General features: G+C 37.6%; 1 protein-coding gene and 1 pseudogene across 3 annotated transcripts in view; both read left to right on the top strand.

Moving 5' to 3' along the window:
- HS3ST5 (heparan sulfate-glucosamine 3-sulfotransferase 5) overlaps window positions 1–24,958 on the top strand; it is a 292,095-nt gene that overhangs the window by 218,620 nt on the left and 48,517 nt on the right. Inside the window, exon 1 of one of the 3 annotated variants that reach the window (XM_017847130.1) lies at window positions 20,421–20,491. The exons of 1 other annotated variant lie outside the window; for it this stretch is intronic. The gene's annotated coding sequence lies outside the window, so the exon portion shown is untranslated. Of the gene's footprint in view, window positions 1–20,420; window positions 20,492–21,434; window positions 21,490–24,958 lie in introns of those variants that run through there. One more of the 3 variants, XM_017847129.1, reaches the window with a different exon arrangement.
- LOC108512072 (40S ribosomal protein SA-like) overlaps window positions 1–24,958 on the top strand; it is a 56,791-nt pseudogene that overhangs the window by 12,059 nt on the left and 19,774 nt on the right.

Here is a 24,958-nt window from a genome sequence, read left to right as displayed (position 1 = left end):
TTTTTTTTTTTTTTTTTTTTTTTTTTTGGTGCAATCTTGCCACCTTTAAAACAGGTTATTATTTACATAAAATAATCAGAACATGGAACAAAAATGCAGCATACAATATTGAATGTTAAAAATTCTTAAAATGTCAATTAGTTAAGTAGATTCAGATGTGATCACAGAAACTTTCAGTGGTTAACCAGAGGTATATATCAGAATTATCTGGAAGAGCTCTTTAAAACTACAGAGGTTCAGGTCTTTCTCCAAGAGACACTGATTTAGTAAGTTCAGGGTATAGTCTGAAAATCCACGTTTTCATAGAGGATCCCAATGATTGTCTTTTACTTTTTCCTTTTTCAGTAAGCTGTATAGTTGTATTAGAGAGAGGGCAGCATATATACATATATACACATATATATACACACACACATATATATTTATTATATATATATAAATATCTCCATATATATGAATAAGTCTCTCTCTAAGTCTCTCTCTCGATATATATATATATATTTGTCCTTTTTTGACTGATTGATTTCACTTAGTATAATGTATTCAAAGTTCATCCATGTTGTAGCATGTGTCAGAATTTCCTTCTTTTTTAAGGCTGAATGAATATTTCATTTGTATGTATGGATTACATTTTGTTGATTAATTCATCTCTTGATGGACACTTGTGTGCCTGGCTTCTTTCAGTAGGTGTGGTGCCTTAAGATTCACCCCTTTTATGACTTGTATCTGTTGTTATTTGCCCAGGTAATTTTGATAGTTCTCAAACTCTGCTAGCCATATGAATGCTAAAATGCCCAAATTTGGAATCAAAACTGTTTTGGGTTAAATGTGTGTGTATTTTCTTTCTTTCTCTGGTTTATTCTTGACCAGTTAGGTTACTATTTGTTTCTCAATGGTAAGAAATTTCTATCACTCTGGGGGCATGTTCTATGACAAGGGCAAGGAGTGGATCATGGTAAGTAATTTACACTTGTATAACACTGACCATTGACGGACTCATTTTCATGCCTATTTCCAGCATCATCTACATCAAAGGCAGTTCCTAAAAAATTGGTAATTAAGTAGAATTTTCTTCCAATAATGGAGGAATTTGTTTTTTGATTTTGTTTTTAATAAAGACGGGGTTTCACCGTATTGGCCAGGCTGGTCTCAAACTCCTGACCTCAAATGATCAGCCCACCTTATCTTCCCAAAGTGCTAGGGTTACAGGCTTGAGGGTATTTCTATTTTAAAGAGATTTTTAGAGGATTAGAGAACTCGCAGGACTAAAAGATGTCATTTTTATGCTTTGTGTCATGTAACCCTCATTAACCTCTTATATGTCTTATAATGACCTCTTATATATCATTATCCCCACCTTACCTATGTGAAAGCCTAGACCATGAAGGATTAAGTAGTAATGTGTTTAAGGTTCACACAGTTGGCAAGTAGTAAAACCATCATTTGAACCTAATTCCTCTGATCCAAATTCACTGCTCATGGCTTCCTGTGCATCTATTTGAAAGGTACAAGGAAGGCTCCCATGACAGAAATTAACTCACCCACCAGCCCAGCAGGGTGCCTGAAATGCCTGAAGTAAATTGACATCTTTTGGTCCTGAGAGTTCTCCAATCCTCTAGAAACCCCTTTAAAATGGAAATATCCTACGGATGAGTTGCAGTGACAGCAGATTCACCCAGGGGGAGTCAGTTTATAGCAACAAAAACAACAGCCACTTATTGAACCTGTTCCTACATACATTAGATACCTCACTTCATTCTCAAAATCATCTTTTGAGGTCAGCATTATTATCCCCATGTAACAAATGAATAAACTGGCCCATGAATACTTAAGTAACTTCTTCAAAGTTACATAGCACATAGCTGAAGGATCCTATTTCTTAATCTGAAATCTGCATATGTGTATAGATAGTGCTTTTCCATACCAACTCTTACCAGACTTTCTTCCAATAAGATGCTCAACAGGGGAGATGAAAGGTTGGGACACCTTGAGGCAAGTGGCTGGGAAAAGGAGTCAAGTTGGACTTCGTGTATAAGTGTGTCTGGAGCTGACTTGAATTACTATTTATGAATGACTAGCTATAAAAAAAAACTTATAAAGACTTCTCTGTTTTTTTTAATTTTACTCTTTTAAAACATCTTCCTCTACAATGAATACTTTGCTTGTGTAGAATGTGTATTTGGCAGTTTTTTCTTGGTCTATCCAGGGAGTATTTTTGAAATGTTGTTTCTTACTGAGCACCCTGAGGAACTGATGATATTAATCATGTTGAAGAAAGAACAAGAATATAAGATTCACACTGCTCTTTGATTAAAGCTTCTTAGATAGAATTTTACCTCAAGAGCTTTGTTGTCTTAATGGCCTCCTATAGGTATTTTTCTGAGCGGTCTCTGAGGGTTTTGTTTCCTAGTTCCCTGTAATACTGCCTGTCAGCTTCCAGGCTGCATGTATTTCACTTCAAAAGAGAGCCTGGGTGATCTGCCTATTTCTGCATTTTAGAGCAGAGTCAAACAATGCCCAATGGGCTTTCACGTGTTGACAAGAAGTCAGCAGGAAAGGCTAGTCAGGTAATCATCAAGTTGATATATTTGAGACACTGTGCAATGATTTCAGCTTTGCCTCAACGAAGTGCTCTCCCTGCACAGTGGGTATCGATTAATCAGGTGGGGTTCAACTTGGGGTCCCAGTTATGCTGTTCGTTGTCTCAGTGCCTTAAATAGGAATATGTGATATAAAGCTCTGTTATTGGAATAAAACTCTACCTAATTACCAATTTCTTAAGAACTGCCTTTGATGTAGATGAGGCTGGAAATAGAATGCCTTTTGATCCTGCTGAATATTTAACAACCTTCATTAAAAAGATAAAAATTTAGAAAACTAGTTTACTAGAATTCAATGACTCTTTTGCTGAACCAAAATAGTTTTATATATTTACAACTATTTTTGATATATTGCCCTACATTTTGCAAATAATTTTCTCAGAATATTCAGACATTTTAAGTGACCTTCAGAATGCACCTTTTGAATTTTAAGCCTCGGTAGGGAAATTTCTACTGAAAACATAAAAGTTTTAAGTTGTATGTGCTTTTCCTAATTGAAAGGCACGTGTTAGATTGCCCTGGACATGTGATGCTAGAAAGCTCAAGTTGTAATTCTTTCTAAAAATATTTCAACTTCATAAGTGTTTTGTATTTTTAAAAAAATCATTTAATTTATTGAACGTATTTTATTTTACATATTTCGGTGGAAAATCGCATCTTCTAGAGAAAAAAAAAAATCAATTATATTTTATTTACTTTCCCCAGTCTGAGTTTAATGACAACCCAAGATATATAAACTTATATCCTGGCTGCTTTTCTTAAGAGATTTCCAGCAAAGGTAGCCACCCAGGCATATTGTTTATGCCACAAAACTAGACTCACCCCATGGATCAAGCTTTGAAACATTGCATCTTACTTGCTCATTTTATAGGATATTTTCTTTGCTACCATCAAGCAATTTTCTGGAGAGAAATATAACAAATGACCCGAAACAACGTAAACCTGAAAATCGATAGCTGATTGTTAATAATATGATCTAAAAGACGGATTTCAGTTACATTGTCTCATGGACCAAGAAAGCAGGATAATAATGTTAAATCCTTTGTGTATTATTTTTTTCTCTGATTATCAAGGTTTATTTTCATTAGCTGGTCCCATTAGATTTAAAAAAAAAAAAAAAAAAAAAAAAAAAAAGTCTTGGACAGAGCTGCTTACCAAAATCTGAACCATAGTAATGGAAAAGTATTAATAGTCTGTTTGATATAGGCAAAACAAAACAAAACACAAAAACCTCATGTATTATTTTAGTCACATATGTAGTTGGGCACTAGGGAATGGGTATGGTTAGTTGAAGCCCTTGTAGAATAAGAAGCTATAGACTGAGAAGAATGAAAGGAATTGATAAGCATTAGGAGTTTCAGTCTGGCCAATACGCATCCTTGGCACACCCTGCATTCCGGGGTTTCATATTCCCTCTGAGGTCCAGGGCAGGTCTGACTTGGGTTGGGACTCAGGAGCTGGGATTGTATGGGGTTGTCAGCCCAGTAGTTTAGTGCAACATCAGGAAGAACAGGGGTCTAAGGTGTCAGCTCCATGGTGGTTGTCAGTCACAACAAGAGCTGGACAAAAAGGCAGGCATGGCAATGGGAAAAATCAAAGCTAGGGAGTTCAGAAGCATTCCAGAAGCAACTTGAAACCACAGGAGGAAGATCTTTATGGCAAGATACCTCTTGGTGGAAGGGATATGTTAAAGGCACTGCCAGCTTTGACCTCAGCCTTAGAGAGTGGATGTGATAATGATCATGGTAAAGATCAGTGAGAGAGCTGATATCCTTATATAATTCTTGAAAAAAGAAATACGTAGAGCAACAGTGAATTCTCCTCCCTAGTGCATCCTGAGAAGTTCACAGGGTTGTAAAATCTTGGAATAAAAAAAAATGTCTTGGAGTTACCACATACCATCATATGCAAAGAATTATTAAATTTCCAAAGTAACATTTGTACATGCAAATGAATATGTGTTCCATACAGAGTACATGTTGGCCAAAGATCCATAGCTATAGGACCTACTTGTCTGGAAGGCAGACTGAATTTCTGAACTAGGCGTGAAGCAGGTCAAGTCATGGATTAGCAGGCTGAATGGGATCATGGATCTGTATGCTTTCATTCAAAAAGTGACCTGGCTGGAGAGGAGACCTTATGTTAGGAAAGACAAGAAATGGACCTTGAATGTCTGGCTTAAAAGTTGGGATTTTATTTAATTGGACAATTATTCATTTTTATTTTCATTTTCTTGATACTTTTTGAAGAATTATCCTTTAGGGTATATACCTTGTTCTGTTCGGTTTTCAGTCAGAAATACTCTTAATTGCTTTTGGACATGCAAATTCTGAAGTGGGAAAACTTCAAGCCATTTAATGTTGGTCTACTTTTCTCATTTCTACAATGAATGTCTTGGGCTAGAAGATATTTGAGGTCTCTTCCAACTTAGAGTGTTGAGCCTGGGTAGTGTAAAAACAATCTGTATGGCCGGGCGCGATCGCTCATGCCTGTAATCCTAGCACTTTGGGAGGTCGAGGTGGGCGGATCACCTGAGGTCGGGAGTTTGAGACCAGCCTGACCAACATGGAGAAACCCCGTCTCTACTAAAAATACAAAATTAGCCGGGTGTGGTGGCACATGCCTGTATTTGGGGCTGAGGCAGGAGAGTCGCTTGAACCCAGGAGGCAGAGGTTGCAGTGAGCTGAGATTGTGCCACTGCACTCCAGCCTGGGCAACAAGAGTGAAACTCCGTCTAATAGAAAAAAAAAAAAATTAATAATCTGTATATACACTTGACATTGAAATAAGAGAAAAGTTTTCACTGGCTTAATGATTCAGTATCCAAAAATAAATAATACTGCAGATTGGAAGTTCAGAGTATCCAATGTTACAATCTTGTTTAAATCACAATAATGTTATGACCCACAAGTCATCCCGTGTTCCTTGCTTCTGTCCCCACACTTTACCTATAACATACACACTCCTCCAAGGTAGGGAAGGTGGACGTGGTGGAGACATAGTTGGTTCTATGTATTGCAGTGTATTTGTAACCTATGTTAACAGAAGGATGGGTTTCACATCCTAGGTGCATTATTCTCTTCCAACCTTGAGTTAACAAGGATTGCCGTGAATGTAAGAGGGAAAATCATTGAAATAAAAATACCTAATGCCACAATTGCTCCAAACTAAATGTAGTCTACCACCCTATTGAAAATGAATTCCAGAGATTTTCTAACTGGATGCCATAAATGCCTTCTCTCTTGGCTGAGAATTCCCTGGGAGTTCTGAAAGTTAGACCCACTCCATGAAGGTAGAGTTTATGTTATACACACTTGTATCTCCAGACCCAGACAAAATCTAATGAAAAGTACGATCTCACTAAATTGTGTGATAGGTGAATGAATGAATGCCTATGTGAATGATGAAATGTTTACACACAGCCCCCAAAGGTCAGCCTCGAAGGAGGGTATGGGTATCCTGCAGAGTGGCTCCTGAGGGCTCCAGGTAGCAAAGCATGACTTTAAGGGCTCATCACACATTCTGCAAACTGTCAGCTTAGCAAGACTGGCTAAGAAGAGTGACAGACAATCCCAGCTGGACCTTCCCTTCAAGTGTTATGCAAGACAAGTTCATCCCCAGGGACAGGTGGTGATGTCTGGACTGGGTCAGGGAAGAGCCCCAGTCTCGGCAAGGAGCGAAGCAAGGGCATAGAAGGTAGAAGCCCCTGGCATCTAGCACCCAAGTGGGGCCTGGGACAGGACTTCCAGCAGGAAGAAGGTAGGACGCACTGTCAGAACTAAGATCTAATATTCATTAACTCCTTATCACCCAAAATTGTATTCCCACCTATAAAATGTTATTTTTTTTTTTTTTTTTTTTTTTTTTTTTTTTTTTTGAGAGAGTCTCGCTCTGTTGCGGAGGGCTGGAGTGCAGTGGCGAAAATTCTCAGCTCACTGCAAGCTCCGCCTATCCGTTTACGCCATTCTCCTGCTCAGCCTTCCCGAAGGTACTGGGGACTACAGGCGCCCCGCACATCCCCGGCTTAGTTTTTTGTATTTTTTTTTAGTTAGAGCGACGGGGTTTCCACCGTGTTACGGCAGAATGGTCTCGATCTCCTGACCTCGTTGATCCACCCGTCATCAGGGCTCCAAAGTGCTGGGATCTACAGGCTTGAGCCACCGCGCCGGCTAAAATGTTATTTTTAACATTTTGCTGAAAACTAAACAATTATTACAGATAAATAAATAAAAATAAACATCAACTTGTTTTATGGGCAGATATGCTAAAGGAATGATGTGATTAATAATCCAATAATAATCAAATATTGGAGACAAATATTCAAATATAGTGGTTGGTTTTTAAAAAATATGGGATAGCCATGCACTAATACTATACATCTGTGTTAAATTATTTGTAGATATTATTTTAACCTGTGATTAAGTGAAAAAATAAGTTAATAAATATTAGTATTGTATTTTTTGTAAAATAAAATTTTATTTATCTATGAAGAAAAGGGTTTGGAAAGTCACAAACCAAGATATTACCAATTTTTTTGTTAGGTAATTAGATTATACATTTTTCCTTTTTTTGCTTATTTAGAAATTTAAATTTTCTGCAATGCAAAAAAAGTGTAAAATAATTAACAGGCAGTAAATTTGTCCTTGATGCACTGAGTTACAGAAAGAACTCTGAATGGAATGAATATCACATGGCTTTTGGATGTCCTAGGAGATGAGTTGACACTGGGCTGGTTGCTTGTGTTAGGTGGAGCAAGCAATATCACAGAAACCTCCCACATGGAGATTTCTATTGTATTTGAAAAGCTTAGAACACTGTTATGTGGTGTATAAACTGTGGGTCAGAACAGTAATACAAAAATAATAAGAGTAGTTTTGCTTCAAGAAATCCAACTTAATTTAAAGTGACTGCATTCCGATTTATAGGCCTGAGGTACATTAGAGTTTGAACGTTTTTCGTTTCCTTTCAAATGTGCATTAATATTTGGCTCAATGCTCATAGGGAAGCAATTCAGCACCAAAGGTGCAATTATTCTTCCAGAATGCTAAAATCAATTTAGCTGTTTGGCTTATAATAAATGCTGAGTTATATTCTCAGATGCCAAAATTCCTCCAATTATGGGTGTACATTACTGGGACTTCTGAAAAAAGAAATATGTAAGACCTCCCTTTTAATTCGTGGAATTCAAGCTCTGAAGAAAAGAACAAAATCCTCTTAAAATAAGAAAATGTCTAACCTCACCTATAAATTTGTAAAACCAATTTGGTCGCTTATATTTTAGAGAGGATTTTGTCATTTTCCCTAAGAGTATCTGTTTTCTCCATTAAATATTTTTAGACTCTTTGTTGAAAAGCAACTTTATATCTTACATGTGACTTACTAGAAAGGTTCTCAAATCATAGCCTATAAATCATTAATGTTCCCTGATTTTCTATAACTATTTTCCAATTGAACTGAAAAAAAGAACAAAATAATCACGTAAAGAAGTATTTTTTGTCTGTGAGATAAATCTATTGTTCATTTTACACACACACACACACATTTTAAAATGTAAAACAGTATATGTAATCTCAAAGTTAGATATGAAAGGCATCAAAGTATGGTTGAAAGAATACAGACATTGAAATCATAGAAGATTGACTTCCTGTCATAGTCTGGACAATTACTGTGTAAATGTAGGGCTAAATTACTTCGTTTCTCTGTGCCGTTTCTCCTGTTTACTCCTATCCAGCAGGCTTATAGTTAGGGGAAAATATTAGGTAAAGTCACAGTCATAATCACTAACGAATACTAAATATTTAATAAATGCTACCGGAGGCTTGTCTGTTTATTGTTTGTTTGGGTTTTTTTGTTGTTTTCTGTTTTGTTTTGTTTTGTTTTGAGACAGTGTCTCACTCTATCACCCAGGCTAGAGCAGTGGTGCTCACTACAACCTCTGCCTCCCGGGTTCAAGTGATTCTCCTGCCTCAGCCTCCTGAGTAGCTGGGATTATAGGCACATGTCACCACACCTGGCTAATTTTTGTATTTTAGTAGAGACGGGGTTTCACCATGTTGGCCAGGCTGGTCTCAAACTCCTGACCTTGTGATCCGCCCACCTCGGCCTGCCAAAGTGCTGGAATTACTTCTTTATTGTTTGTCTCTCTTGCTTTACTGTAAATTTCCTGAGGGCAGGACTGATGTCCTCTTTGAGCCCCAACATTTTGACATAATTTCAAACTCCCAGTAGTTACTTGATAAACATTTGTTGAATGAATTGGGGAAGCATATAGTATACTGCAAAGATTGAGGGCTCCTAATCAGGATTATTTGTGACTTTATTGTAATCGAATATACTAAATCTTCCCATCCTGTCAGAGTTCCAAACCCTTTTAAAATTTATAATTATGATATCACAAATATCTCTTCTATAACTCTTTCATATTCATTTCTCTAAAAGCTGGAGTCCAATTCTGTGTGCAGTGCTCTCCCTATGTTGGTTGCTACTTAATCTCCTAGGTTTTTCATGTCATCCTTAACATTACGCAGTTCTTCCTTATTGAGAAAGTTTAATTTCAATTTGCAATTCCCCTCACTGTCTCCCCAACTTTTGAAAGACCACATTGTTGGTTTTAAAAGAAATGTCACATTATTTTCTGCAAGTCAAGAATTTATCAGATTCTGCCATTTTATCAGAACAAAAGTTCTGACATCTATCAAATGGATGAAGTCTCCCAGTGGTGGTCTAACCACCAGGCCAGTGTTGCTATCTGTGTAAGGAAAGACTTTGGCTCACTCACCCCAATGAAATAACTTCTCTAGTGCCTTGTTTATCTTCCCTCAGACACTTTGCATTCTACTTTTCCCTTTAGGTTTATGGACATCCATTCACTGTGTGCCTCTTCTTAAGCTTTGGTATTCTTACTCCTTTAGTGCCTTTGCTGTTTTTGAATCAGGTGAATTTTCTCATAGGGACAGTACATGTTATGCTTTGATTACAAACAACCCTCCAATCTAAGTGGTTTATAATATATGTTTTCTCTTTCTCAAGCTATGCATCCATCATGGCTCTTGGGTACTCCTGTGTTCCCCTTGGCCTTCGTCCAGGACCAGACAAACAGAACAGCCACTGTCTGGAGCATTCCCAGACACTAGACATGGTGGCAGAGAGAAAGAGACCCACTTTTCACACTAACTGTTAAAGCTCTCACCTAGAGGTAACATGTGCCGTTTCTGCTCATGTTTTATTGGTCAGAATAGTCCTATTTCACTCCTATCTTCTAAAGGGGATGGAGAGATACTCTCCTACCACCTGTCGGAAAGAAGAACTGTAAACATCTTGTGAAGAGATTAACTGAGACATATACCTTTCTATCAATTCATTTTGGTCATGAGGCCTGTCTAACCTGTGGGAGCTCATATTTACTTCCATGTTTTAAACTTTCAAATTTACTTAATCTGTTCACTATATATTCTTGAGTAGAGAAATGAGAACCAGTAGCCAAGATAATGGTAGATAATAGTAATAACACCATATGATTGCTTTCTTTTATGTAGATTGTTTATAATGCAGTTAACTCCCATCCTTAAGAAATACATAAAGTGTTTGAGAATCACGGGTCTCCAGGAAAGAACATCAAACTCTTCAAGACAAAACACAGATTTGCCCCTTGTGTCTCTTCTGTATATTGCCTGCCTGACTATATAGATCAATGGCTCCTTTCTATATGCCATTTTTTTTTCCGCTGAAAATTACACCTAGCTATGACTTATGTGGAAATGGCTAAGCTGGCAATAATAGTATAGGTGTCCATACCTGCCCCCTCAGAGTCTCAATGGTCCTTGAGGACTGGTAAATCTGGTCATAATATGGATAATTTACAACTGGAGAAATAAAGGAGTTCTCCTTGCCATGCAAAGAAGGCCTCTTTGAATGTTGGTATCAGCATTAATTCCCTTTATGTCCTGAGGCAAATCACTTAATTGCTAGCTGTCCTTTTTCTGATCCAAGGATAACATTAACATACTTCTCTAGGTCCTTGTGAAGCATAATATATAGAATTGATTGCAAAAGCATTTTCAGAATATGAGACACTATAGAGACATTTGATGCACTCTGAATTCCCTATGTTGCCCGTCGTGCCACTCCTAGAGGTAGATGTCTGGGTAGAGAGTGAAATATTTGAGGGAAGGGGTAGTTATACAGGGCAGAGATGTCTATTTCCAAATTCCCAATTAGCCTAAGTCAGTTATCTACGTTGTGGATTACATCTGGCCTACTTGATGCACTGATCTTCCTCCTTTCTGTAGGCATTTTTCTGGTTTCTTTTTACTTGGCAGAGGAGATAAAATTCAAATTGGTCTTTTTTGCCTAGTATAGTCTCTCTAGGAAGAAGTTAGATTGGATAGCCAATTTATAAACAATACTGACACTTTGGGTTTAGGGTTAGAGTAATAGCATACTTGTTTAGCATTTAACTGTTCCGAAGTGCTTTCACATCATATATCATCTTACCTGAGACTTGCCATAACTTTGTAAGCTGGGTATAACCCTAATTTACAGAACAGAAGACTGAGGTTCAAAAGATTCAGTATGTTGTCCAATGTCACCACACTAAGAAATGACAAATTCAAACCCATATTTTCTGATTTTGCGTGGAGTGATATTTTGTTCCATTATTTCAGGCTACATCTGTGTTTTTTAACAGAGATAAGTGACGTCCAGCTATAAACCATGATCGGATGGAACCAAGACAGGGTTGAATGAAAAATTAGCCCAAAGGAACTTATTATTTGAAGTCAAATTCAAGATCTTTTGCCTAGAAAGTAAAAGAATTGAACTATTTCTTCAAGATTAATTTTAGTATTCTAATGAATTAAAATTAATTCAGTTAATTAATTAGTTATTTTCCACCAGAGCATTCAGCTGGAATGGGGAGGGGGAAGTATTTTGAATTCCTGGTAAAAATGATGATTTGATTTCTTTATAATGGTATTAGCCAATGACTCAACTCCATCTCCCCTTCCCCTATAGTAATAGGAATAAGAAGAGTTGATTTTCATGCATTCATTATTCATTTACTACCCTTTGACAAGAAGCGTTAAGTCTAATGGATGAAGGGAGGGGGAGAACAAATACGTAAACAGGTTATTGTAATACAGTAAGTGCTAAAATGTACCAAAGGATGGCACCAAACCCAAAAGGAAGGGCAGCAATTAAGGTGAAGTAAGCCATTACTTAAACTCATTAAGTAAGATTTGGGTCAGTGGTGGGGGAAAATGGAGATCTAGCTGTTAGGGCAGAAGCTCCATTAGTTCTGGATGGCAAGAGGATGGGAAAGGAGGTGGGAAGTGGAAGGTGATGGGCAATGTAAGAAGTAAGCAAGGGTTAAACCTTGAAAGACCTCTATGGCCTGCTAAGAAATTTAACTTTATTCTTAATGCTCTTGGAGATGCTGCTGAAACTTACAAAAATACAAAGGTCTGTGGGGCAAATGGATTTGGAGACCTAGTAAATACGTCAGCTGACTCAAAATCATTCCAGGTTGTTAGTAAAATCCAAGCAAGAAAAGACCAGGTAAGGAGAGGTTATGGTCTTTGCTGTACATCATTTAGCCCATAACCTAGGCAAACTAGAACCGGAGTCTCCTAATTCTTAGGCTGGTATTTCTTTCTCCCATTCCACATTGTCTTCCCATATCTTTGGCATTTTCTTCCTTTAGAGGATTTTATTCCTTTTGGAATATACGCTGAGATGCTAGAATATCTTTAAAGGTAATCTCATTCTCCACTAAAAACAGATATTTATCATGGTGATGTTCACATTTGGACAGTTCTTACCAGCATTCTCATTCGTGTGATCTCATTTGGTTTTCTTCTGAGAACACTAAAGCCTTTTACTCCTATGAGTAAAAATAAAGATACCCTAAACTTCTCTAGTGGAATACTTTAAACTTCAAGCAGTGCCTTTTCTTTATATTATAGTTTGGAGAATAGGGCAAAAAAAATATTTTATTTTATTCTTTAGTGTCAAAAAATAATTGCTCATTGTTAATGAGAATTATAGAGCCAATTCGACTGCAGTGATAAGTTCAGGGCATAAAAGATCATATATCAACATGACCTCACTAACCTTCTCTGTACTAAATGACAAACTGCTAGGAATAGCCTTTGGATCAGGTCACAGAGACACTAAAATACTTACCCTTCACCACAGAACTCTATTGAACCCTATCTGTCATTTACCACCGTCAATCATAGAAGCCTGCTTCAATGCTAAACAGGATTTCAAACAAAAAATACAAAAAATAAAAGGAAACAGAACTTCCTTCAAATAGTTCAACTTCTGGTTTTATTTAGTGTCTTTGTGGACATTTGAAATAATGTGGGGAAAGATCACAGCAAGTTAACCATGCTTTTTGCAATTGTGGAGGGACAGAGCAAGATTTTAGGACCAGTGGGATTCAATCTGGCATCTATGCTTCTTTCCCCTTTCATAAGAGGTTAACACTATATCATTGTTGTAATGATAGGACAGATACATGACATTATTCTTTTCTTTATAGCAGGACTAGACCAAGCTAATAGAGACTTGGTTAACTTTTTAAGAGAAAGAGACTCATGTAATTTAGCCAAAGGGTTCTGAGACTGCTAACTTCATGCTATACATACTTACTGCAAAGATGTATTCCCCAACTTCAAATAAATGCTATTGTTTCTTGTTTGTTAATGTGTCTATGAGAGACTTTTACAGTTTTCTTAGAAAGTCAGAATTTTAAAAAAATTATCTTCAGGAAAATGAACATACCCTTCAACCACCATCAACCACTCTAAAATTCGTGTGTTACTTTCATGCCTTTTTCATGTGAGAAATACTTGGGATGGCATAAAAAATAAAATATATCCTCATATAGGTTTTATTATTATCCTCAGAATTTGCCAACTGGTAATTACTGAGATTCCACATTGTACATAGCATTTATGCACTTGATTTTGGGACCAGGACTCTGGCTCACTGCAGAAAAAATACTGAACCATATGAACACTGTCCTTGCATTTATAAAGCTTATGAGGATAATATCAAAGGTAATTTGCTGAGTGAATTAATGAATTCAAATAACATTTGTGTTCACATAACCTTTTAACACAAAAAGAGTGTATTTTCCTATGGCTAAGTCTAAATTACAATAAAGCAACTGATCAATAAGATCTTTAAAAAAAGTAACTTGCAGTTTCAACTGCAGCATTTTCTTTAAGCATTTTTATCCTCTCAGTAATATCAATTGCTTCATTTATATATTGTACTATGATTAATTTAGTCAAGAAAGGAAAACTCAAAACATGAATATTGTGCCAATCATAAAAACGTATGTATAATGATAACAAAATAGACCTAATACCTGCACATAATCAGATTTTAAAGAGCAGTTTTGTACATAGGAAAAATGTGTGACTTTATATTACCAGTGACTGAGGCTTCCCAGCAGTCCTGTTTTTGCAAATCATGCTGTAAGAGATCACATAATTATATGATCCTATTGGATCTTCAGTAGCTAAGACTCTGTTGAAAAGTTCTGAGAGTTCTTACGTCATTACCATCAAGAAAACTTTAGTAACACCCTATTTTGTAAATCAGAAATGGGAGGGATTATTCCCCCACTTCTGCTAACATTTAAAAGTAACAGCACAATGGATAAAGTAGAAGGTGAGTGCATTGTAGGCATGAAGGAAAGGAAGGCCTCAGTGAGGCAAGAAGTATTTGTGACTCCATAGAAAATCCATCAGTGAATCAAACTAGTCATAGAGAACCTGCTGCATGTTTGGCACTATAGTGATGTAAAGAACTATAAATTGTTTCCACCACCCAGGTTATTCCATTTTAGTCTCAGAAACCAAAGCAACGCACATGTAACAAATGCAGAGAAAGCCCACAGCTTGTCATCGTAATGGCAGAAGAAAAATTAAAATATAAGCATGCTCAGTTAGGTATAAACTATTCATTTGAGGTAATCATTGCTGTCACTAGTCCTGTCATAGAATCAAAGTAGAAACACAGAAAGATGGGTAGGTACTGCAGCTGGCCAGCCTTATTTCTAACGATAACAATGGAATGATACACAGGCATCCTACTTTCATACTTTCATAGTACTTCCAAGGACAAGTAAATGATCACATAAAAAAAGACTTTGACAGTTGTCTTGTCCAAATCTTTCTTCAACCAAGTTAACTCTGGAGTGTTAACTTATAGACTAGCATAGGAGTTAGTCATTAAAAAAATTATTGAAAGACTATATGCCAGGCATTCTGGTGGGGGCAGGCCGACAATAAATTGATGGTGTTTTAGTTAATGGATCCATGAGAGTTTGGATACTGATATATGCTATGAGTAATTTAATAGAACAATTTTAGGCTTACTTGGCTAGCATTAATGAAGTCTTCTTAGAAGAAGTGACACTTGAATTGAGACATCAATGAAAAGAAGGCATCTATCCATTGAAGGAGAAGAAGATCATTCCAAGAGAAGGAATAGCAAATACAACTGTCCCAGGTTTAATGTTTAATGTGAGGGAGAAAAAGGGGGCTAGCGTGACTGGCGTAAATGAAGGGAAAAGTTGTAATGAGGCTGGAGTAAACAGGTGTCCAGTTACATATATTTTCATAGTGCATGCTAGAATCTGGATTTTTTACTGGTTGCAGTGGAGAGAATTTTGAAGATTATGAGTGAAGAGATAGTTTAATCTACACTTTAGAAAAACTTACTAAGGCCATAGAATAGTGGAGAGTGAAGATAGAAAGGTCATTGCATCCAATCAGGTGAGAGATGAAGAAGAACTGGACCAAGCTGTAGCAGTCTCATCTCTAGATGACAGAAGTATTGGACTCAGGGCATTTATGGTGTAGAGACAACAGGAATTACCAGTGCATTTGGATATGGCATTTTGGGAGAAGGTCGAATTATGACTTCAGCATATTTTGCCTGAGCTACTAAGTGTTACTGCCATTAGAGAGGCCCCTGAGAAGTCAAGAGGGATGAGATCCAGGACTCAATGGAAGAGATTGGCTTTCAATTGGCTCATGGACAGTTCATCTACTACTCTAACCTGTGGAAGACAGAGCACCTGTGCAGCAATGGAAACAGATGAGAAAAATGGTAGGAACATGTGGTATTGTCCAATTATTTATTATTGTTTTTTCGGTAAAGTAAGAAGCATAAGCTAAGAATTAATTGAGGAGAGGCAGTGATGGAGATTTGAAGAAAGAGAAGTTGCAAAATAATTATCTTGGAGGAGAAGGAGAAGTGTGATAAGATAGTCTGGAAAAGTCAAGAGGCCAATTGTGATGTATAGCCATATTTGAAGTAAAGCCAACTAGCATGGTGGTATGCTTTTTGCAATAATCAACTCTGTAGATGCTGGCAGAGAGTAAGTAGATAGTTGAATTTAACCATGGGCATTAGTTTTCTGTTGCTCTTCTGTTGCTCAGACTTAGTGGCTTAGGGAACACGAATTGATTACCTTGCTACAGGTCAGAAATCCAAACTGGATATTACTGGGCTAAATTCAAGAAGTCAGCAGGGCTGCATTCCTTCTGGAGGCACTAAGGAAGAATCAATTTATTTGCCTTTTCCAGCTTCTAGAGCTCATCTCTTGGCTTTGTGGATCCCTTCCATCTTTAATGCCAGCAATGGCTGCCGTACCTCTGCTTCTTCCTCCTCTACCTCCCATGAGATTACACTGGGTCCACCTGGATAATGCAGGACAACCCCTCTATCTCAAGGCCAGCTATCAGCAATCTTCATCCCATCTCTGCAACTTTAACTCCCCTTCGCCATATAATCTGACATATTCACACATTCAGGGATTAGCACATGGCATCTTTAGGTAGCCATTATTCTGCCCAGCTCACCATGGTTGAGGTTTTGGCAAATGAAGAGGATGGAAAAGAGTGACAGTGTTTATAAGGGATAATTATACAGCAGAACCATGGACTCCAAGCCAAAGAGAAAGTGTGGTTATGAGAAGGATGGCAAGGAGGGAACACGCTAGTCATGTCAAGGAGTGATGGGTCTCAAAGAGGTCAGAAAATTTCTGGAGTGGAGTACTGAAATCAGTAAACTGGATAAATAGGACGTGATGGTTGAGACAGGAGATTTCAAAATAGGATTTCAGAAATGTGAAGTTGTTGGACATGGCAAGGTTTTTGAGTTTTGAAACTGAAAAACCCAAGAAAATGAGTAACAAGTCATTTTTCTCTAAAATAAGTCAAATACCTAGCACTGGCCCCAAGGTTATGGTAAGGTTCTAAGGTGCGTATTTTTTAATAGAATATGCACAGTTTATTGATTCCTGAAAAGTAAACCCAGATTCGCATTCTGTTCCTGTCCCCTAGACCTCTATCGAGAGGAAGTTATTCCCCAGCACTAGCTGTGTGAGTAGGGAGTGCAGTGCAGAGAGGGAGTTCTGTCACCCAGGGAAGCAGAGGCCAAAAGACCTAAGAAGGAGACCCATGCTTTGTGTGAGGAAGATAGGCCATTTTGTTTGGGGACTAGTAAATGACTCAGAAAATCATGTGCAAATACTTCCACCAAAGTGTGGTAAAGTTACCTGGGATGTCTTTATGGTACCTAGGGAACATTTAGCATCTAATTTGCTAAGGATGTTCCTATTTTGAACTTAAAACTGTTTCAAGATATATTTTGCAATACAAATATGGGCCATCTCATTGCACTGTTCATTGAAAGATTTCTCCCTAGTGGACTATGCCCAGAAAGCATTGAATTAGTTATGCTCCATCAAAACCAGTACAAAATGAACTGAGAAGTTTGTGGTTTCCATGTCAGATTATAAAAATAACATTTTCTTCCAGGCCCATGCATATGCTTTTTTCCGAAGTAGTAAAAAATGACAGTTTACTAAAAATAAGAGATCAGGTTTGCATGTTCTCTGTACTTTGGGGAATGAATATGAGTTGGATAGAGAATCCAAATAAAACTAGAGAATAGATGAAATGATGCATGATGTGTTCCAAGGCCAAGAATTAATTCAATGTAATTATCACAATGATATTCTTAGAAAATAAGAATTTGCCCTATGCTTTTTGAAGAGAATGAAATTTGATGGTTTAATACTTAGAAAATAGTACATTATACATATTTTAAATATTTTATCAAACTAATAGAAGCCACTACATTATAGAATATGCAAAATACAAGTTGCAGTTTTTAAAAATTCATGTGATTAATTCTATGACACTGTTAATAGCCTCACCTGTCTCATCCCACATCATGCCCTTCATTTGCTCTCTTACATCCACTCTCCCCAAACCCTTCTTTCAACTTTTCAATTTTCTAAATATCCTATGAAGCTTAGCTCTTCCACAGAAAGTCCTTTGACTGTAAGGCCCAAACACTATTCATTTCCGACTTTCTTTTGGCCTTGGGTTTAGTACCACCATTCCAAAGCAAATGCTCTCTGCTGGCTAGATTTCACATTGAACAATTTGAGGTTTGTAAGGACAAATTGAATTCTTACATGGCTCCCCCACACCCCTACAGAACCAGCCTGGTCCTGGGCACAGAGTCATGCTCAAAAGCATGTTTTATTGATTGATTTAATGGATAATTAATGCATGTCTCAACTCACCATCCAACCTCCAGCACACCGTAGCTACCTTTTAATAAACATCTAGTTTGAAATTCATTTTGTTGTGGCAGTGGTGACAGTGGCAGGGAAATAAAATAATGTATAGACTCAAGGCCATCGTTACAAATTTCATCAACAACAACAATTTAAATTACCTTTTGACTGGTTAATTTAAAGTAGGCTAAGGGAAAATCAAACCAATTCTCTAATAAGCCCTCATCTATCAAAAAGTCATCCCAAGAGGTGAGTCTTTTGTATGTACATGTGTCCATATGTAAATGGCATGACTGTAGTCCATCGTTTCTGAGTCCCTGCCCTTGAGGAGCTTACAGTAATTCTGGTTTGAAGAATGACATGGCATGTTGAGAGAAAAATCATCACATTATGTCCATTTGACCATCATACAAGTCCAGCTAAGTTGGGATTTTTGTTTATGTTTTCTGCAGTTTCTCCTAAAAGGTAAGCACCATCAAGGCAAAGACTATGTCTGCATTGTTCATTGTTGTAGCCTTCATAGCTAACACAATGCTTGCATATAGTAGGCAATAAATAAATATTAAATTAATGCAGAATTTCTATTTAACATAAAGAAGACTGAGGAGTGAGAAAGGGAGGGCAGTCAGTACGTTCTAAGACTGCAAAGGTAGCAAACACTGTGGTAACATGGTGTATTATGCTAAACCTCTCATGAACAGCAGCCGTTGACCAGGTCCTCCCAGAAAGGAGAGCAATAAGGGTCCAGGGATCTCCATTAGCCAGGAAGCAAGAAATGGCCAGAGAGGAAGGGAAGGAGTGCTGTGCTGCAGCCAGACAGCTGGAGCTCATGAACACCAAGTATCTGTTAAGACTGGCCCCGGGGAAGTCCAGCCTCGGGTCCAGAGCTGCTGGATTTTGGCAAGGGAGGTTTTTAAATTCTTGGTCCCACTGAAAAGGCAGATGGAGGTGAGCTTCCCCAGCCAAACTGGGGTCCCGAGCTGAGGATCTGAAGGTTGAGCCTCTAGGGGATTTCACCCTGAGGAAGAGTCCTCAATGGTCAGTAATTTTGCTCTTGGTATGAAAAAATAATACATAAATGCATATATATATACACACACACACACACACACACATAGATACAAACGCCTTTTGCTTAAGCCTTTAATCAGTTCAAGGATTGTTTCTGTTAGGAGAGTAGTGGAAGACTTTCAGATACATTTTTTTTTCTTAAGACAGGATCTCACTTTGTCACCCAGGCTGGAGTGCAGTGGCACAAACACAGGTCCCTGCAGCCTTGACCTCCCAGGCTTAAGCAGTCCTCCTGCCTCAGCCTCCTGAATAGCTTGGACTACAAGCGCCTGCCACCACATCTGGCTAACTTTTGTATTTTTTTATGGGGTTTTGCCATGTTGCCCAGGCTGGTCTCCAACTCCTGAGCTCAAGCCATCCACCAGCCTCAGTCTCCCAAAGTGCTGAGATTACAGCCTCAGTCTCCCAAAGTGCTGAGATTACTGTGCTCGATCAGTTACATGTTTAACAGCTTTATTAAGGTAGACTTGACATATAATAAATGGCACATATTTTAATTGTACAATTTGATAAGTTTTGACATATGTATATACCTGTCACTACAGTCAAGATAATGAACATATCCATCACCCCTTCCCCCTAAAATGTCCTTATGCCTCTTTGTTATCTATTTGTGCTAGTTAATGATTTATTACCTCTCAGCTCCAAATGCATTTTTTGCCTGCTCCATGAAAATGGACCTAGGCCCTTTAAATATTTTCCCTTTGGAGATGGCAGCATGTTGAGCTTTGTCGGTAGAGGGCGCTGGAGAGATATTATCAGAGGAAAGGGTTTCCCTTCTGGATTCCAGTGTGTGCACTAGACAGGCTCTTCTAGGGGCATCACCAGGTGTCCAGAAGCTCCCTGAAATACTTCCTCAGGCATTATCTTTTTTTTTTTTTTTTTTTTTTTTTTTTTTTTTTTTTTTTTTTTTGAGAAGGAGTCTCACTCTGTCACCCAGGCTGGAGCGCAGTGGCACGATCTCGGCTCACTGCAACCTCTGCCGCCCGGGTTCAAGCGATTCTCCTGCCTTAGCCTCCCGAGTAGCTGGGGCTACAGGCGTGCACCACCACGCCCAGCTAATTTTTTGTATTTTCAGTAGAGACGGGGTTTCACCATGTTAGCCAGGATGGTCTCGATTTCCTGACCTTGTGATCCGTCCACCTCGGCCTCCCAAAGTGCTGGGATTACAGGCGTGAGCCACCGCGTTCCTCGGGCATTTTCATAGGTGAGTGCCTCTGATCTGCTTGTATCTGTATACCTATATCTGCCTTCCCATGTGAATTGCCATATGAATTTTAAAACTCCTATCAATTTCTACCAAAAAAAAGCCTACTGGAATATTGATTAGAATTACATTGAATCTAAAAATTAATATAAGGAGAATTGACAGATTGCCAATATTTTGTTTTCTAACCCATAAACGGGTTATACTGCTCCATTTATACATGCATCTTTAATTTATCTTGGTAATGTTTTGTAAATATCAGCGTACTGGTTTTGCATATTCTTTGTCAAATTTATTTCCTAAATATTTCACACATTTATGTTATTGTAATGACATTGAAATTCATATTGATCACTGCTGGGATATAGAAATACAGCTGAGCTTATATGCTGAACTTGTATTCTGCAACCTCACTAAATTAACTTATTCTAGTGGCATTTTTATAAATTCCATCAGTCTTTCTATGTAATCATGTCATCTGCAAACAAACAGTTTTACCACTCCCTATCCAATCTGTCTTTTCTTTTTCTTGTCCATCGCACTGGCTGGAACTTTCAAAACAATGTTGAGTAGAAGTGGTAAGAACAGACGTTGTCTTCTTCCTGATTTTAGAAGGAAAGCATTAAATCTTACTAAGTATGATGTTAGCTGCAGGGTTTTTTTGTGATGATCTCTATCAGATCAAGGAAATTCCCTTCAATTTCTCATTTGCTGAGAGTTTGCATCAGAAATGGATGTTGGATTTTCTCAGATGCTTTTTTAGCATCTTCTAAGGTGACCATATGGTTTTTCTATGTTAGTCTATTACTCTGATAAGTTACATGATTTGATTTTCAAATGTGAAACCATCTTTGGGATAAACTCCACTTGTTCATGATGAATTATTTTTTTAATGTTTTCTATTTTCTTCTCAAAAGGCAGAATATAAAACTTTTGGGAAGGGAAAAAAACAGTGAGGAAAATATGCTGATGACTTCTCAACCTCTTACTCAATTTTAGTAAGTAATTTGAGCTTTGGGGAAGAATAGAATCTATGTTTGTTTCCCATTACTTCTCAGTATCATTTCCAACCCAAGTCTCTTTGTTCAGTTTCTGAGATGGGCTTAATGAAATTTTTTAAATATACTATTTGTTGGTCTTCTAATTTTAGCATCAGTAACAAAGTCTGAGATGTGATAAAAAATACATAACAATCTTATAGAACTTATATCTTACCTGGTAACTTTTCTCCAACAGAACTAATATGCAAGTAGTTTTTCCTTATTAATTATTTTCTAGGAGTAGATAATTGTATGTGTTCTCAGAACCTTGTCTTGATTTTCAACTTTTATACATGGTACCTTGCACTTCATAATTACCTTGAATAAGTGATTTCAGTAATGATATAAGCTTCAGTTCTAAACCACCAAGGAAGTTTTTTCAAAAGAAAAGTTTCAACTTCATGTTAAATATTCTCCCAACTTCTAGACAGTCATTTTACTAGAGCTGCCACAAATCAATACCTTATTTTCATGTAATGCATAAAAAAAGTTGTTATAGATGTATTTTTTAAAGTATGGATATGTGCCCATTATATGTAGTTTTTACTCTGTACTGTTATTTACAGAAAAGTACAAATAGAATATATTGTAAGTGGGAAAGGGAGAATTTCTTTTTTGGAGGTCTTTTTTGTTCAATTCAAATCAAGGAACATTTATGGAATGCCAACTCTACACAGCGTTCTTTTGTTAATAGTATTTCTTAATTTGTTATCCTTTTCCTAAGTGACAGTATTTTATCATTTTATTTGATAGGTCTATTTTAACAGAGAGATGGCTACTCTTAGATTAGTCATATGATGGATGATAATGTAATTTATTTCATTCAAGTAGGGATAGTTCCTGCATTTCTTGGAATCTCATTATCTTGAAAACATTGCCCTATTATCTTCTTCTTTTCATGAAATTACCTCCTTAGCTTAATTACAAGTGTAGTGTTTTCCCACAGGCAATATAATATCTACTTACCCTAAATACCCCAAAGTAAAGAAAACTTAGAGCATTAAGTAAAATTGATTTGTTGAGCCCAAATCGAAAACAACATTACAGCTTACTGGTTAATCAATGTAAATTTCACTAATGCCACAAGGAGTCAAATCCATTTGTAAAAGAACATGTGTGCAATCTATTTCATAAACTGGTATCATATGCAATGTTAATTTGATCTCACTAAAGTAGTTCTGTGAGACAAAAATAATATTACCTCAAAATGCTCTATTTAATCATTGTATAACATGAGTTATGTCCAGTTAGGGCAGGAGATGTGTACAGAGCTATATAGAAACATTTATTGACATAGAAAATAGCTGTTTATAAATTTGATCAGTTAGTTATTATAGCAAATTTATAGCACACTTATCCTAAGGAAAAGCTACCCAATAGTGACCACAAGAATAAGAAGTCCCCACTTTTTGCCAAATTTAATTCTTGAAAATTGTTTCTAAGATGACAACAGCATTTCTCCACAGGCAGAAAATGTTATTGTGGTTACATATCCAGATCAAATAAATATTTGGTATCAAATACATAAAAAATGTAATCAATATTGTATCACAGTAGCAAAGATACAACAAATACAAACTTTCATGAGATAAAATGGCAAATTTATGCTGCCAATCATATAAAACAGCACAGATTTACTTATTATTTGCTCCTCAGGAGTCAAAAATCCCACTCCCTGTACACATAATTCCTAACAGTGCTACCCTACCGTGTGGTTACCTGAAGTAGTATACTAGCTGAAACATGCTTTGGCTAAAATTTTACTGACGTTACTTTGGCTTAGAATTTAGGAGAATTTGGAGGGACTATATACACTTTTCAGCGCTCCTGAAACTGTCCATAGACATTTGAGCTGCTGCCTTCTTTTTCCTAATGTATTTTTCCTCTAGCCAACAAAAGTGTTCATTCATAATTATTCCTTTGATCTTAAAACCGCCTCAAATAATGCAGGCACTGGTTACCCAGTGGTTCTGCTGACAGCTGTGAGAGTAGTTCACACTTTACTGGGAGATCATAGGAAAAAAAAAAAAATCACCAGGTCATTAGCACAAACTTTTTTTTTCCTTTTTCTGTGGGTGTTTGAAAGTGCTCTTGTAAACCGCGAAGATGACTAGTAGCCCAGCCACATGTACTTGCTTCAAACTCTGTCAAAGTTTTAAATGGATGGACAAAAGTGGTAAAAAGTTGAGGTTTGGGAGTCCATTGAGCCAGAACTGAGGAAAATGATATTCAATGCTACAAAAATGAGTCTTCTGACATAACCCTTAATCCATGGGTAACTTGAACCAAAATATTCTCCTTCTGTGTATTTGTTCTCAATCCCCAATTCCTCACAACTTTCTAAGTAAGTAGGGTAAAAGGAAAGTCAGGGCTGCCTAGGGAAGCTACATTTGCTTCTCAAGGCTTGCACCTGCATATTTCATGCCTGACATGTTGCTGAACACAACCGAGTAAAGTGCCAGAATACAATCAGCTCTGTCCAAGTGGTACCAGGAGTGCTGCTGAAACAAAGGTAGGTATAGGATTCTGCAGGATCCAAGACAGGCCAGGGAACTGGGACTAATTCTGGGAAACCTCAAAGCTGAGCATATTTGAAGAAAATGCAGAGTGAAGTGGCTATGGGGGCCGGGAGGCCTGGATTTAAGGTACCAAGCACCACTGATATAAACACTGATGCTCAGAAAAAGAGATGATGAGTGTGTATTTATGTCCCTTGAGACCTAATTTAACTTATAATTATTCACCAGAGGTAAGAGGTAAGGTATGTCTCCTTGCTGGATATCTGAATTTACACAGTTCTCTAGTCGTTCGTATTTTTTACAAATATACCATTCAGACTGGGGGTCAGAGGATCTAGGTTTAGTTCCAAGACCTGTCACTTATCTGTGATGAGTTTTGTAGCTTATAAAAATCTATACAGTTTGAACACTTTTTTAAAAAGTCAAGTACTCCCCCTCCTTGGGTAACAGGATTGTTTTAAATATCACAAGGAATGAAATATGTAAGAGTGTTTTGAAAATTAGAACAATGGGCCGGGTGCAGGGGCTCACGCCTGCAATCCCAGCACTTTGGGAGGCCGAGACGGGCGGATCACGAGGTCAGGAGATTGAGACCATTCTGGCTAACACGGTGAAACCCTGTCTCTACTAAAATGCAAAAAACTAGCCGCGCGTGATGGTGGGCGCCTATAGTCCCAGCTACTCGGGAGGCTGAGGCAGGAGAATGGCAAGTACCCGGGAGGCGGAGCTTGCAGTGAGTCGAGATCGCGCCACTGCACTCCAGCCTGGGCTACAGAGCGAGATTCCGTCTTGGGAGGAAGGGAGGAAGGGAAAATTAGAGCAATAAAGAATACAGTTAGTCTTGAAGCCAGGAGTTTGAGACAGGCAACAGAGTCAGACCCTATCTCTATTTAAAAAAAAAAAAAAAA

This window comes from Rhinopithecus bieti, unplaced genomic scaffold (assembly GCF_001698545.2).
Source record: "Rhinopithecus bieti isolate Rb0 unplaced genomic scaffold, ASM169854v2 scaffold_26504, whole genome shotgun sequence".
NCBI classification, from domain to species: domain Eukaryota; kingdom Metazoa; phylum Chordata; class Mammalia; order Primates; family Cercopithecidae; genus Rhinopithecus; species Rhinopithecus bieti.
The sequence above is the reverse complement of the archived record's forward strand: the minus strand, read 5'-3'. Positions and strand labels throughout refer to the sequence as shown.